This window comes from Mus caroli, chromosome 7, assembly GCF_900094665.2.
Source record: "Mus caroli chromosome 7, CAROLI_EIJ_v1.1, whole genome shotgun sequence".
In the NCBI taxonomy this organism is placed as follows: Eukaryota; Metazoa; Chordata; class Mammalia; order Rodentia; family Muridae; genus Mus; species Mus caroli.
In genome coordinates this window covers 127,226,413-127,239,610 of record NC_034576.1, presented here as the reverse complement: position 1 = coordinate 127,239,610, position 13,198 = coordinate 127,226,413, and positions in this window count along the sequence as shown.

Genomic DNA, 13,198 nt, shown 5'->3' with positions numbered 1-13,198 from the left:
CTAGTGGGGATACTTGGAATAAAAAAAGAACCTTCTGGAAAAGACCCCAAGATCTCATAATGTGGGAGAGGGAAGATGCTGTATAAATGACCTTCACTGGGTCCTTGCTCTGGCCTGGGGCCTCTGAGTCTCAGACCTGTTCCAGCCCTCCACACCATATCCATTCTTAGGAATATTTCTCTCCTTTAGTAAACTGCTTCGGTTCTTGTAACTATCCGTGTCCCTGGTCCAGTTCTTTGTTCTGTGACACAAAAACCTGGAAAGCTCAGAACGTGCCTGCTCTCTGGACTCAGATCTACACCTATAACTAAGAGGTTCTCATCTGCTTCAGCTGTATCCATGACAGGTGCATTCAATCTGCCGCAAGCTGGGTCAGCCAATGGGACTTCAACAATAGAGGACCCTCTTCCAGGACCCCCCTGGGTCCTATACTGCTGATGACTGTTCTGTTGGTACCATTTGTCATTGTCACAGGCAGACAAAAGAGCCCAGCCTCCAGAGGTTGTGTGAACATTCCAGGACTCCATCTGCTACTTAGTGTGGCTAGCCACTTCTTGTGTATGCTGGAGAGGTGGATGGGAGGCTCTGGGGTGGGGGTGGCAGAATGGGTGGTCCTGCTTATACAGTAGATTCGGGTCTCTCTTTGCAAACTATATTATGCTTGGTCTTAATGTCAACGTGCCTGAGTAGGGAGCCTTGCCTGAAGGGTTGTCCTGATGACCTTGATGGATGTGGAGAGGGTGGGGCGGGCAGCAGGATCTGGTAGGAGCCAGATAAAAAGGCTGTGTGTCTCTTTTCCTGATGTGGCCACACATCTGCTTTTCCCCATTCATTTGGCTATTTTAATTGGCTTGTTGAGGATGGGTAGCCTTGCCAGGCTTTCGAGGGCACAAGCTGTTACCCTCTGTCCAGTCGTGGTAGTGGGACTGGAGGAGGGCATTTGGCCATGGTATTAGTGTCTGCCTCTTTTGGTTGCCCCTGTCAAATTGTTGGGTCCCTCTCTCTTGCTCTCAATCCATCTGGATCACTACTTTCTCTCCTTGTACAGTATTTTATCTTTAGTTTACATGTCTTCGTGCCTTCCCCATGCAGGGCCCTTTCTATGAGTCCATCTCAGGGTCCCCTCCACAGCCTGCACATAGACCATTTTTCTGCCAGACTGTTACTTATTGCTTACATTCTGGGGTCCTGATATATTTGGAGACTCAGGTTCCAAGATGGAGGACTCTATTATAGAGTTCCCCACTCTATCTCAGGATTCAACTCCTCCAAGTACCTCTCTATGCTGTACTTGGCCTTGGGAGAAGGGCACAGGCACACAGCCCCTTCTTGTTGATTCAACAAAGCAAATTTTCTTGCCTTTTTAATTTCCTCCTGCAGCCTTATCTGTGGGAATGTATCTTCATGGGCTTCAAAGCAGGAATTCTGAGAAGTGCTTACCTCATTCTTCATCTAGAGTACCAGGATGCCTTTGAGTTTTGGGGTTCAGAAATGAGATACCCTCTCTCTGAGTCAACCTGGTGACCACCCAGCCTCTTTGTGATTATTTATGGGAATAAAAAAAGGAAAGAAGAAACCTTAATTAACATATCAAAGCCCCCACCCCACCCCCCTGCTCCACCACACTCCACAGGGCATCTGGCAAAGGCCAAGCACTTCACACAGGGAAAACCCTGACTGCAGATTTTTTTTTAAAAAACATCCAGTTCTGTATCTCAGCTTGGTTTCCTGGGAGAAGAGAGGGGAGGCTTTGTCTCAAGTGATGTAATAGTTTGGTCCTTTTCATTCTATACCTTGAGTCATCTCCTGTTCCCTACTTGTCTGATAATCACGTTTTTGAAGCATGACTGTGGCAGAGACATCAAACTGAAACTAGAAGTGGGAGGCCCAGGCTCAAGGTATGTGTTAATAATCAAGTATTATAGCAAGTGTTATACATCATACATGGTCTCTGGACCTCGTGATTTTCACATTGAAAAGGAGAGTTATTCAGCAGGAGATGCACAACAATTACTCTCTAGGGTCATAAGATTTGGTAAGCAGTACTGCAAAATGTGTGGAAGCACCATTGTGGTAAAGTACTGTCCCCTAAGCTGAACTGCCACCATCTTCAGGAGTTCTGATGGACCTGCTGGGAAAAAGTCACCACAGCTGAGCCTGTTGACTATCTTCCCTCCTAGAAGGTAGGATGGAGCCATGGAAACCATCCCTCCCAACCAGTTGTATGCAATTCTGCCCTAAGGGGCACATGCTTGTTGGGGAGAAGGTCTAGGTTATACATAGGGAAGGAAGAAGGATACAGGTCCAAGCTATGCAGCCATGGAGAAGCCACCATCCCTGCTCGGTGGAAACCTTCCCGGGTTACTGCTACTTTAGAGTCAGTTTATGCTACTATTTCTAATCCCTCACTCATTGCTCTGTAAGGAAGGCTAATAAGTTTGTTAGTTCCTAGGGGTGATCTTTGGTGGAATCATGCCTTGGTTTGTCATGAGGATACCAGGAGGAGGGGTAGATATTGCTCTCTCCCAGGGAAAGAATTTTAATAACAACAGTGTATTGACAAATTCTGAGAAGGCATGTGTTAAGATGTTGCCTGAATTGGGGGGAGTCCTTTTGTGGTCACCAGAAGATACCAGGTAATTCAGAGCCCCTCTTGGGTTCTTAATGCCAATAAATGAAAAAGAACGTGTACCTTTCTGGTTAAGGCCTCAGGAAGGTGAATGGACCAAGCTAATCCTCATGCTGGTTCACAGAGACTGTGCTGGGGCAGGGGCGGGGTGATTCTAACAGGGAAAAGGACATTAATTCATCAAAAGGAAAATTTATCAACTATTCCTTTAGCAAGGGAAGCCCAAGGCCAAGACCTTTTGATTACTGGAGAGGTGTCTCAGGCTATCTAGGTTTTTTGTGACTCAAAGAATGGAGCAAAAGTCATGTTACTGGTGAATCAATTTCCATTTGCATGGTCTTAGTTTCATTGATAAAAAAAAAATTTAAAAAATGGTCTCAGAAGGAAACTCTATGACCATTTTATTAGTGTTTGAGAGAAAAGCCAAAAGCCAAGCAAGCTGTAAATGCCAGCGGCTGCCAGGAGGAGGGAGGTGGCAAAGAGAAAAAGAGAAAATTATTCCTCTTGAATTAGAGTCAACAATGGAGGTCTGCAAGCAACTGTAAAGTAGGATCTGAGTTCTTTAGAGAAAAATGGAAAGCCCCTGGTACCAAGGCAAGCATGCAAAGGAATTTGTTCAGTATCCAAAGAAAAGAGAGAAACGAGAAGAGGAAAAGCAGTGCTTTTGTGTTAGAACTCAGAAAAGTAGGAAGGCTTAGCATGAAGGTTTGTGATCAACTGCCTCAAAGGACATAGGTGCTCCTGGGAAGGATAAGCACATTATCTCATTAAGGGAGTAATTAGTCCTCCTATCTCCATAGCCTGTGTTGGGCATACTAACAATCACCAAAAGTAATTTGCCTATATTTCAAAATCTGGTTCCTTGGAGATTCCCCATCCTCCATCTCCTATCCTGCCTTCAAAGACTCTGTGTCAATGCCCCACTAACGGCCAATGTGATGTTTCCATGGCTTGTCATATTTCCTCTGTGTGAATGCTCCATATCCCATATAAAACCTGCCATCATGGCCTGGCCTGTCAATGTCTCCATCCCTGCTCAAAGGCAGCCAATTTGTGTCCCCCCCATCAATAAATCTCTTGTGTGGGGTTTGTTGTGTGGTGTGATTTTTGTGGTATTCCTTGCCTCCCCAATTACCCAGATACTCCTTTGCCATTGATATTCTTGTTCTTCCTATGGGGTTGCAAACCCCTTCAGCTCCTTCAGTCCTTTCTCTAACTCCTCCATTGGGGACCCTGTATTCAGTCTAATGGTTGGCTGTGAGCATCCATCTCTGTATTTGTCAGGTCTGGCAGAGTTGTTTTGAAGCATAATGCAAATATCTGTGTTTTCCAATGGTGAAAGGGTTATTTGACCCCCTGAGGGATTGTAACCTACAGGTTCTTACTGATGATGTAGTGGTATGTGAGCAGATTTGAGATGAGCCTCTTCTAGACCCAAACAAGCCCCCATGTCTGTGTATCCAGCCCTACCGATTGTGATTAGTGTATTGTAGGTGAGTATAGTAAGATTGGAAGTTGAGAACCCAGCATAGAGGAGCCACATCAGAGATCTTTCTATGTGGCTTTCAAAACAGTCATCATATTCCCTTGTAGGAGGTGCTTCTGACACTTTGATAGGGAATGAATGCTGAGGTTCCTGTTCCCCAATTGGTTCTTGATCGATCAATAAGGATGCTAGTGGCTAATGACTGGGTGGCAGAAGAGGCAAGAATTCCAGTTTCACACAGGCCAGCCAAGAGATGCAGAAGAACAAATGAGATTTGCTATGCTTCAGAGAGAGAAAGCCACCAGCCATGTGAGATCTTGCGTAGAGTTCTACCTAAACTGAGGGGAGATTTAGGGGTGTTGAGCTAGGACTAAAGGTAACTGAGCAACAGTGTTGAGGTGTTGGGCTGGGAGTGAAGGTAAGGGCATGTTAACCATGGGAGGCATAGAAGTATCTGGTCATTGAGCTAAAAAGCATATTAAAAGTGTTAATATGTGTGTGTGTGTGTGTGTGTGTGTATGTGTGTGTGTGTTTCATCTGCATTTGCTCCTGGGCAGGAGCACATGGAACAGGCTGTGGCTGGTAGAGTGGTCTTCCTGGACCTTAAAGTGGGATAGTAGAAACTACATTACCTAGAGATGCTATCGCTGCCTTCATATTCATCTATTTATAACATTTCTATGAACAAGTCCAGAATAGAGTGTATGTAACCAGAGATACTCAGGTTAAGACAGCAGTATAGGTGACAAAAAGATCCATCCACTTACAGTGTCCCCATGGGATGTCCTCTTCTATGCCAATCCCATGCCCCATCCCCATTCATCAGTGACTCATTCATCTCCAGGTTGTGATTCCTCCGCCTGGATACTTGTCTCTCTTTCTCCTTCAAGAAGTGCCCTAATCCTCACTTAAAGAGGATGTTGGGCATAGTGGCACATACCTTCAATACAAGCCTGCTCTACATAGTGAGTTCCAGGACAGCCAGAGTTACATAATGAGATCCTGTTTCAAAACAAAACAAAACAAAACAAAACAAAACAAAACAAAACAAAACAAAACAAAACAAAACAAAAGGGGCAGTTATCTTTCCACCTGATTTTCTTCAATGCTCAGCCTTTTCTTCATCATCTTCTCTTTGGTTTGAGGTTGTTTGATCACACTCTTCAGTGAAGACACTGTGCTGTAACTATCTGGTTATGTACACGCTTCTTTCCCTAGACAAAGAGCTCAGAGGCCAAGAATATTAGTATTCACATAGCAGACATTCTGCAAATATTGAATGATTCAGTGATAGGAGGGTTAGAGAACAGAGGCTGTATGTCTGAATGCAACCCAGCCAGAATACAAGCCCTTGGATGATGTCAGCTGCAAGGTGACAGGGAGACTATTTGGTATGTTCCCACTGTCTAAGAAAACATGGTGTGGGAGAAGAGAATTTATTCCAGATGGTCCCAGCTAGGACCAGAATAGGGAGCCTAATGCTAGTTTAGTTAGATATATCAATTTCCCATGTTCACTAAAACACACACACACACATATTTCAAATATTAGAATATTAGAAATAACACATATTTCAAAGATCAGAGAGAGTCAGAAAATCTAACACTCAGCTACATACTTTCTATAAAGATGCAGCAGATGTGGATATTCTATCATATTTACTCCAAGCTTTGGCTTAGTTGTAAAGTGTTTCACTAGTGACAAAATATCCAAGATAAGTAGTTTGGAAAAGGGAAAAGTTCATTTGTACTCATCTCTAGTCTATGGTCGGCTGGCTCCATTGGTTTGGAACTCACGGTAAGGTAGAACATCATGGCAGGAGGCACATGTTGCATCAGAGCTGTAGAAAGCAGGGTGTCCAAGGGACTTGGAGCAAAACATACTCTCAAGGCACATCCTTAGTGACAACTCCCTCTAACTACACCTCTGTGTCCTCCTATAACAGGACTTCACCAATAGATTGATACACTAATGAAATTAGCACCTCCTGAGCTTCTTACCTCTCTGTAGCACCTGGAGTCTGGACTAAACTCCCAGCATGTGAGCCTGTAGGAGATGCTGCCTACACAAACTGTATAGCCTTTTTTTGTTAAGAAATTATCTTTCCTGTGCCTCTTTGTTCACTCTCAACTCTCTTAGGGTGGATGTCCTTCCCTTGCATGATATGCACATTCATTATAACAACCATGACATTAAAAAACATATATATGTATGTAGATGCATGCACATAAATACATACATACATACATACATACATACATACATACATACATACATATAGTTATGGGCTTCACAGGATGTTTTGCTGAGTGATACTCACATGTATGATGCTGTCTACATAATTTTATTGTCTAAAGATTCTGTAGCTATGTTAGTTTGTGCAAGTACACTCTATTGTAAATGGTACAATGGAAAAAATTGCCTAATGACACATTTTTTTCACAACCTGTTCCCATTATTTAGTGATATATAACTGTAAATGAAATACTTAAGTAAATATGCAGCATGTGTTTGTGCTAAAGTGTACACACACACACACACACATATCAGTAATATTTTTGAGATATCTATTTAGTTGCACGTTGGGCTAATGAATTTATCTAAGTGATGGAAACTATTCTGTCACCAGGGTGATCAGCTTGTCACCCATTTGTCTACTTAGAAACTTCAAGACATGTTAACATTCCTCATTATGACAAACCATTTCCAAGATATCCAACCTCCAGCTTGGGTCATAAATGTTGACATACATATGTGAAATTTTGGTGAGTTCTCTGGACCTTCACTCTCCTGTATCCTTTCCAATTTCCCAACTTAGCCTGGGGGCTGCCTGTTCTGTATACTTGTACAGTCTGGTGAGTGTGCCTGATGGTAGTTCACTCACACAACATATATAACCTCTGAGCCTAGACTAGTGACACAATCTATAGACTTGCTTACCCTGGTGAATATCCAAGACCCTGACCCAGATACTCCATACTCACATTCTTATGCATTGACTGAGTATCACAACTTGCACAGCAGCCTAAGATCAATTCATTTTTCTACTCACATATGTTTTTTCCCTTACCACTGAATTGGAATCTTCCCTGTTGTCCAATCCAGAATCAACACCAACTATTTGAGGGATTGACCTATCAACTCCTCAACCTAACCTGAAATCAACCAAGCTTCGAAAACAACAAGAACAAGTCCTCCAAGCTTCCACAGAACAAAGACAGCCTAGAATTTCACATCAAACATACAACCAACAAAAAAGCCCCATGCCCAGGCTCATTGTGAAAACACAAACAACCTGAAAGGCAATATACTCCCTCTCCAAAGTCCTATAGAAATATTCTCCAGAGAGAATAACCTAGATGATGGATTTTGAGACACAGAATTTAAAAGAACAATCATATACATCATCAAATAACTCAAGAAAGTTAAAGAAGACACAAACAAACAGTTCAACCATCCTAAAGGGATAACAACAAACCCTTGGTGCTGACCAAGGAAGCACAAACTTAAGTGTGATTGAAATGAAGAGGATAAGTCAAGCTTTGAATACCGAGTCTACTAAAGACCTAGAAGTATTGAGGAGAAATTGGGTTGAAATTAAGGTAAACTTGAAAAACGAAATAACCCAATAAGAAAACTCCAAGGAGAGCATTACAAATAAAATGTATCAAATAGAAGATAGAATATCAGAATTTGAAAATAAAGTAGAATTATTGAATCAGACAAGCAAAGGATATGAAGAATATTTAAAAAGGAAAACCTATGAGGTGAACACATAGGAACTGTGAGACACCATTAAAAGATCAAATCTTCAAAATTATAGGCATATAAGGAGAGAAATTTCAAGTCAATGGCATAGACCAGATCTTCAACAGGCTCACAGAAGAAGGAAAGGCACACTGATATTGGTTCAAGAAGCACACAGAACTCCAAATAAACAGGCTCAGAATAGAGATTTCCCCTGGCACACTATAGTTAAAACACTAAATATATAGAACAAAGAGAGGGCACTGAAAGCCACAAGAGAAAAACCACAAATTCGTTTAAAGGAAAACCCATGAGAATAACAATTGTTTCTCAATGGAGACTTTAAAAGCCAGATGAAGTAGTATGAGTTCTCTAGAGGTACAGAACTGACAGAATGAATGTATATAGTAAAGGGGATTTGTTAGAGTGGCTTACAGACTGTGGTCCAGCAATTCCAACAAAGTCTGTCTCCCAATGGAAAGGACAAGAATCCAGTAGTTGTTTAGTCCATGGGACTGGATGTCTCAGCTGGCCTTCAGTTTACGTTGAAATTCTGAAGAAGTAGGTTTTAAAGCCAGGAAAGGAATGCCTTAGCAGCAGGAGAGAAGAACCTGTCAGGTGAACAGAGAAAAAGCAAACCAGAAGGCTTGGTCCAGATTTAGTGTGGCTCTTTCTGACTTCAGATGGTCCAGAGTTACGGCGGGTCTTCCTATCTTAAGTGATCCAATCAAGAAAAAAATCCTCACAGGCGTGCCAAGGTGGTTGGGGTTTAGTTGATTCTGCATGTGGTCAAGTTGACAACCATGATTAGCCATCAAATCAGAAGAGCCTGTAGTAAAGTACTTTAATTTCTTAAAGACCATGGATACCAACCTAGACTACTGTAGCCAGAAATACTGTCTTCCACGGTTGAAGAAGAAAGAACGATATTCCATGATATAAACAGGCTAACATTGTTCACGTCTAGCTCTAGCATCCCCATGGCATGGAAACATGGGTAAGCTAGCTGCACAACTTGCCACATACCCTCCCTATCTCAGTCAAGTATGTGGCTTCTAGCTAGTGACAGATACCTCTTGTTTCTAGCCTATCTTCCTCCCTTTGAGATTTGTCAGCTCTCAGTCTGTTCTCTGTAAGGAACTCTCCACTCAGCACACACAATTTAGACACTTGGGCTTCTCTCCCTTCAAGACTAACCACAGCCTTGCCAGTTGGGACCCCCTCATTATGTTACCTTGTATCACCTCCCAGGACTTGAAGTTAAGACCCAGTTGTTAAAACAGTTTATACTTTGGACAAGGGCTTGGAGGAATTGAGCCATAAGTGACCCAGAAGCTCCTCTTGAAGACTTTTTCATTGTATCTGAAGATGAAATACCATCAAGGGAGAAAAGCAATCAATAACCCTCCCCTGGCTCCCCATGAACCACAACAGTGGACAGTATCTGGTGAGGTCATGCCTCTTAGAGCAGAGCCTGCTACTGCTACTTTCCTAAACTAGCACAATTGGCAATGACATTCTAAGCATCTATCCTTAAACCCACAGGAAAGTATAGCTCTCACCACTGTCTTAGTTATTGGGAAGAGATACCATGACCAAGGCAACTTATAAAAGAAGCATTTATTTACGGGCTTGCTCACAGTTTCAGAGGGTTAGTTCATGATCATCCTGGTAGGAAACATAGCAGCAGGCAGGCAGGCATGGTGCTAAACATTAGCTGAGAGCTTACATTTAATTCACAAGTACACTTGGCAGAAAGAGAGAACACACAAGACTTGGCTTGACATGAGCTTTTGAAAACTCAAAGTCTATACCCCCAGTAATACACCTCCTCCAACAAGGCCACAGCTCTTAATCCTTTCTAGACAGTTTGCTATTTGGCAACCAAATATTCAAATATATGACCTACAGAGGCTATTTTCATTCAAACCACTACACTGCACTCCTTGGCCCCATAGGCTTATAACCACATCATAATGCAAAATGTACTTAATCCAACTTCAAAATTCTTCATAGTGTTTCACAGTCTTGATATAGTTTAAAAGTCCAACGTTTCTTCTAAGACTCAAGGCAATCTCTTTACTCTAACCCTTTATTAAATCAAAACCAAATTACATAACTTCTAGCATACAATAGCACAGAATATACATTACCATTCCATGAGGGAGGAGAGAGAGAGAGAGAGCAATGTGAGGATATACTGGACCAAAGCAAGACCAAAGCACAGTGGGGAAAACTCTAACTCCTTTAACTTCAGCCTGAGGTAGGAGAGTTTTTCAGATCTCCCACTCTTTCCAGGCTTGTTGAATACAACATTTCTCTCTCTTGGGCTCATCCACATACTGTCTGAAGCTTTCGTTGGCAGTTATTCCACAGCTATGGCATCTCTAACATCTTGAGGTCTTCAATTCAGTCCAGGCTTCATCTTCATATCCTCACACAATGGTTTCTCGGGGCTTCCATTCAGGGATACCCTGTGACGGTTTGAATGAAAATGGCTCCATAGACCCATAGAACATGATACCATTAGGAGGTATGGCCTTGTTGGAATATGCTGGCTGGTTTTGTGTATCAACTTGACACAAGCTGGAGTTATCACAGAGAAAGGAGCCTCCCTTGAGGAAATGCCTCTGTGTGACCCAGCTGTAAAGCATTTTTTCAATTAGTGATCAAGGGTGGGAGGGCCCATTGTGGGTGATACCATCCCTGGGCTGGTGGTCCCGGGTTCTATAAGAAAGCAAGCTGAGCAAGCCAGGGGAAGCAAGCCAGTAAGTAACATCCCTTCATGGCCTCTGCATCAGCTCCTGCTTCCTGACCTGCTTGAGTTCCAGTCCTCACTTCCTTGGTGATGAACAGCAATGTGGAAGTGTAAGCTGAATAAACCCTTTCCTCCCCAACTTGCTTCTTGGTCATGATGTTTTGTGCAGGAATAGAAACCCTGACTAAGACATGGAGGAAGTGTGTCACTGGGGGTGGTCTTTGAGGTCTTAGATGTTCAAGCCTGGCCCAGTGTCTTTCTCTCATCCTCTTTCCTGTTGATCCAGATGTAGAACTCTTGGCTACCCCTTTAGCACCATTTCTTCCTATGTGCCACTGTACTTCCTACCGTGATGATGATGATGGACTAAACCTCCATCCCCAGTAAGCCAGCCCCAGTTAAATGTTTTCTTATAAGAGTTTCTGTGGTCATGGTGTCTCTTCACAGCAATAGAAACCCTAAGACACACCCCTACCACATTACTGGACTCAGCGGCTTTTCTTAAGTGTCAGGATGCCAGGAATAGTCTATAACCCCTTTCCTCCAGTATCCTGGCTTTAAAGCAGTGTTTCTCACCCCATGGATCGTGACCTCTTTTAGACCATTGGAAAACACAGGCATTTATATTATGATTCATAACAGTCGTAAAATTACAGTTTATGAAGTAGCAATGAAAATATTTTATCATTGGGGGCAGTCACCACAACACAAGGAACTGAATGTAAGAGCTGCAGCATTAGGGGCCACTGTTTGAAAGCTAAAGTCATGTGGCGTAAGCTACAGTTCCACCGATTGCTGGGGCTGGAATCTGGTCCCATCCTTGAAACACATTTGTGTAAGTCTTGTCTTGTTGGTCGTTTCCTTTGTTGACTGTATGTTTCTTTTTACAAGTTGGATACTTAGCTTGATGGCATCTGACCCCAAGGGACACTATTCGCTTTACTTTATTTTCCCATGACCTTTTCTTAAACTTTTCATCTCTTTGAGCCCAAGACTGGGCTTTCATGTTACATTCCCTGTTTCTCCTCAAACTGGGTATTTTACATTTCTCTTTTGCCCCTTGCTGTTTTTCATGGCAGATAGGCATACAAGTGATCACTAATAACCAAACAGCACAGTAAATACTGGGCTGACTTGAAATCTTTGCTATTTGTAGTAAGCCAAACTCTTCAATTCAGCCTCCAGGAGATTTTTTTGGACAAGGGCAGAAAACGGCGATTTTTTTCTTTTGCCAAAATATTATAAGAATTGTCTCTAGGCAAGTTGCTAATGTTTTTCACCTCTTAAACCCCTTGAGTTGGGCCCAGACAGTCCACATTACTTTCAGCATTACTGTCTTCCACACTCCTATTAGCCTGGTCCATTAAGCCTCACTTAACAGCATTCAACTGCTTTCCTAATCCAAATTCTTAAAGTCCACCTTTCTCCAACAAGTGGCATGGTCAGGCCTGTCACAACAACACCCCACTCTCAGTACTGACTTCTGCCTTAGTCGCTATTCTATTGTGAGGAGACACGAGGACCAAAGCAACCTGTAAAGAGTTTCTCTTTGTACAGAGATCACCACAGAAATACACAACTGGTCAAATGCAGAGAGCATCCCATCTTATGCTTAACTGATGTATCTACAGCACAACACTACACCTAAGGCTTATGGGGCATTTTGGAAGAGAGAGTGGGGATATTATAAGAGACAGAAGACCAGGACTTCTGCAAGATCATGTTTTCTATATATGTCAAGAAGCTGCATTAATGAAATCTTAACCACATGGCTACCTAATAAGGCCTTCACAGCAAAAGTACAAAAGGGCCTGCTTACATGGATGGAGTTAATCTCATAAAGACCAAATCCTAGATAAAGAGCTATAGGCAACTAATGACTTCTGAGAGAGGGGGAAACCATTCTTTCCTACAGATGAGCCCCTTGGCAAGTTAACCAATTTTAAGTGGTCAGATATATATATATATATATATATATATATATACTCATCAGGTTGTATTTATATGCATATATGTGTATGTGTAGATATGTGTATGTGTTTATATGCGCATGTGCATATATATGTAACAATAATAAAGAAGAGGCAATGGATTTGAGACAGATTTCATAGATGAGTTGGAAGGGGCAGTTCCCACTTCAAGAGGATGTGGTAGAAATGATGTAAAAATAATATACATGCATGAAATGCTAAAAAAATTGAATGAAAAAATTTCCAAGCAGATTACTGTTGTTTATCCTCCATGATGTTTGCAAAATATCATGTTCTGACAGTTGGCACCCACAGCCCAGAGGCAGCTGCCTCAGAGGCATGGCAGGCTCTGATGCTTAGAGTAGAGCTTGAAGTGGTATCTGAGCTTTCTTTTTTTTTAAATTATGTTTATTTTCAGCTATGTGTATGCATATTTGCCTGTCTATGTGTGAGCAAGTACATGTAAGTGCAGGTCCCTGTAGAGAGCCTTAGAGCTGGAGGTAAAGGTGGTTGTCAGCTCGCTCGCTCTCTTCCCGCTTTTAAAAGATCCTAACATTTATTTTATTTTTGAGATTATAATATTTTTATTACTTTATTTCTTCTTCCTT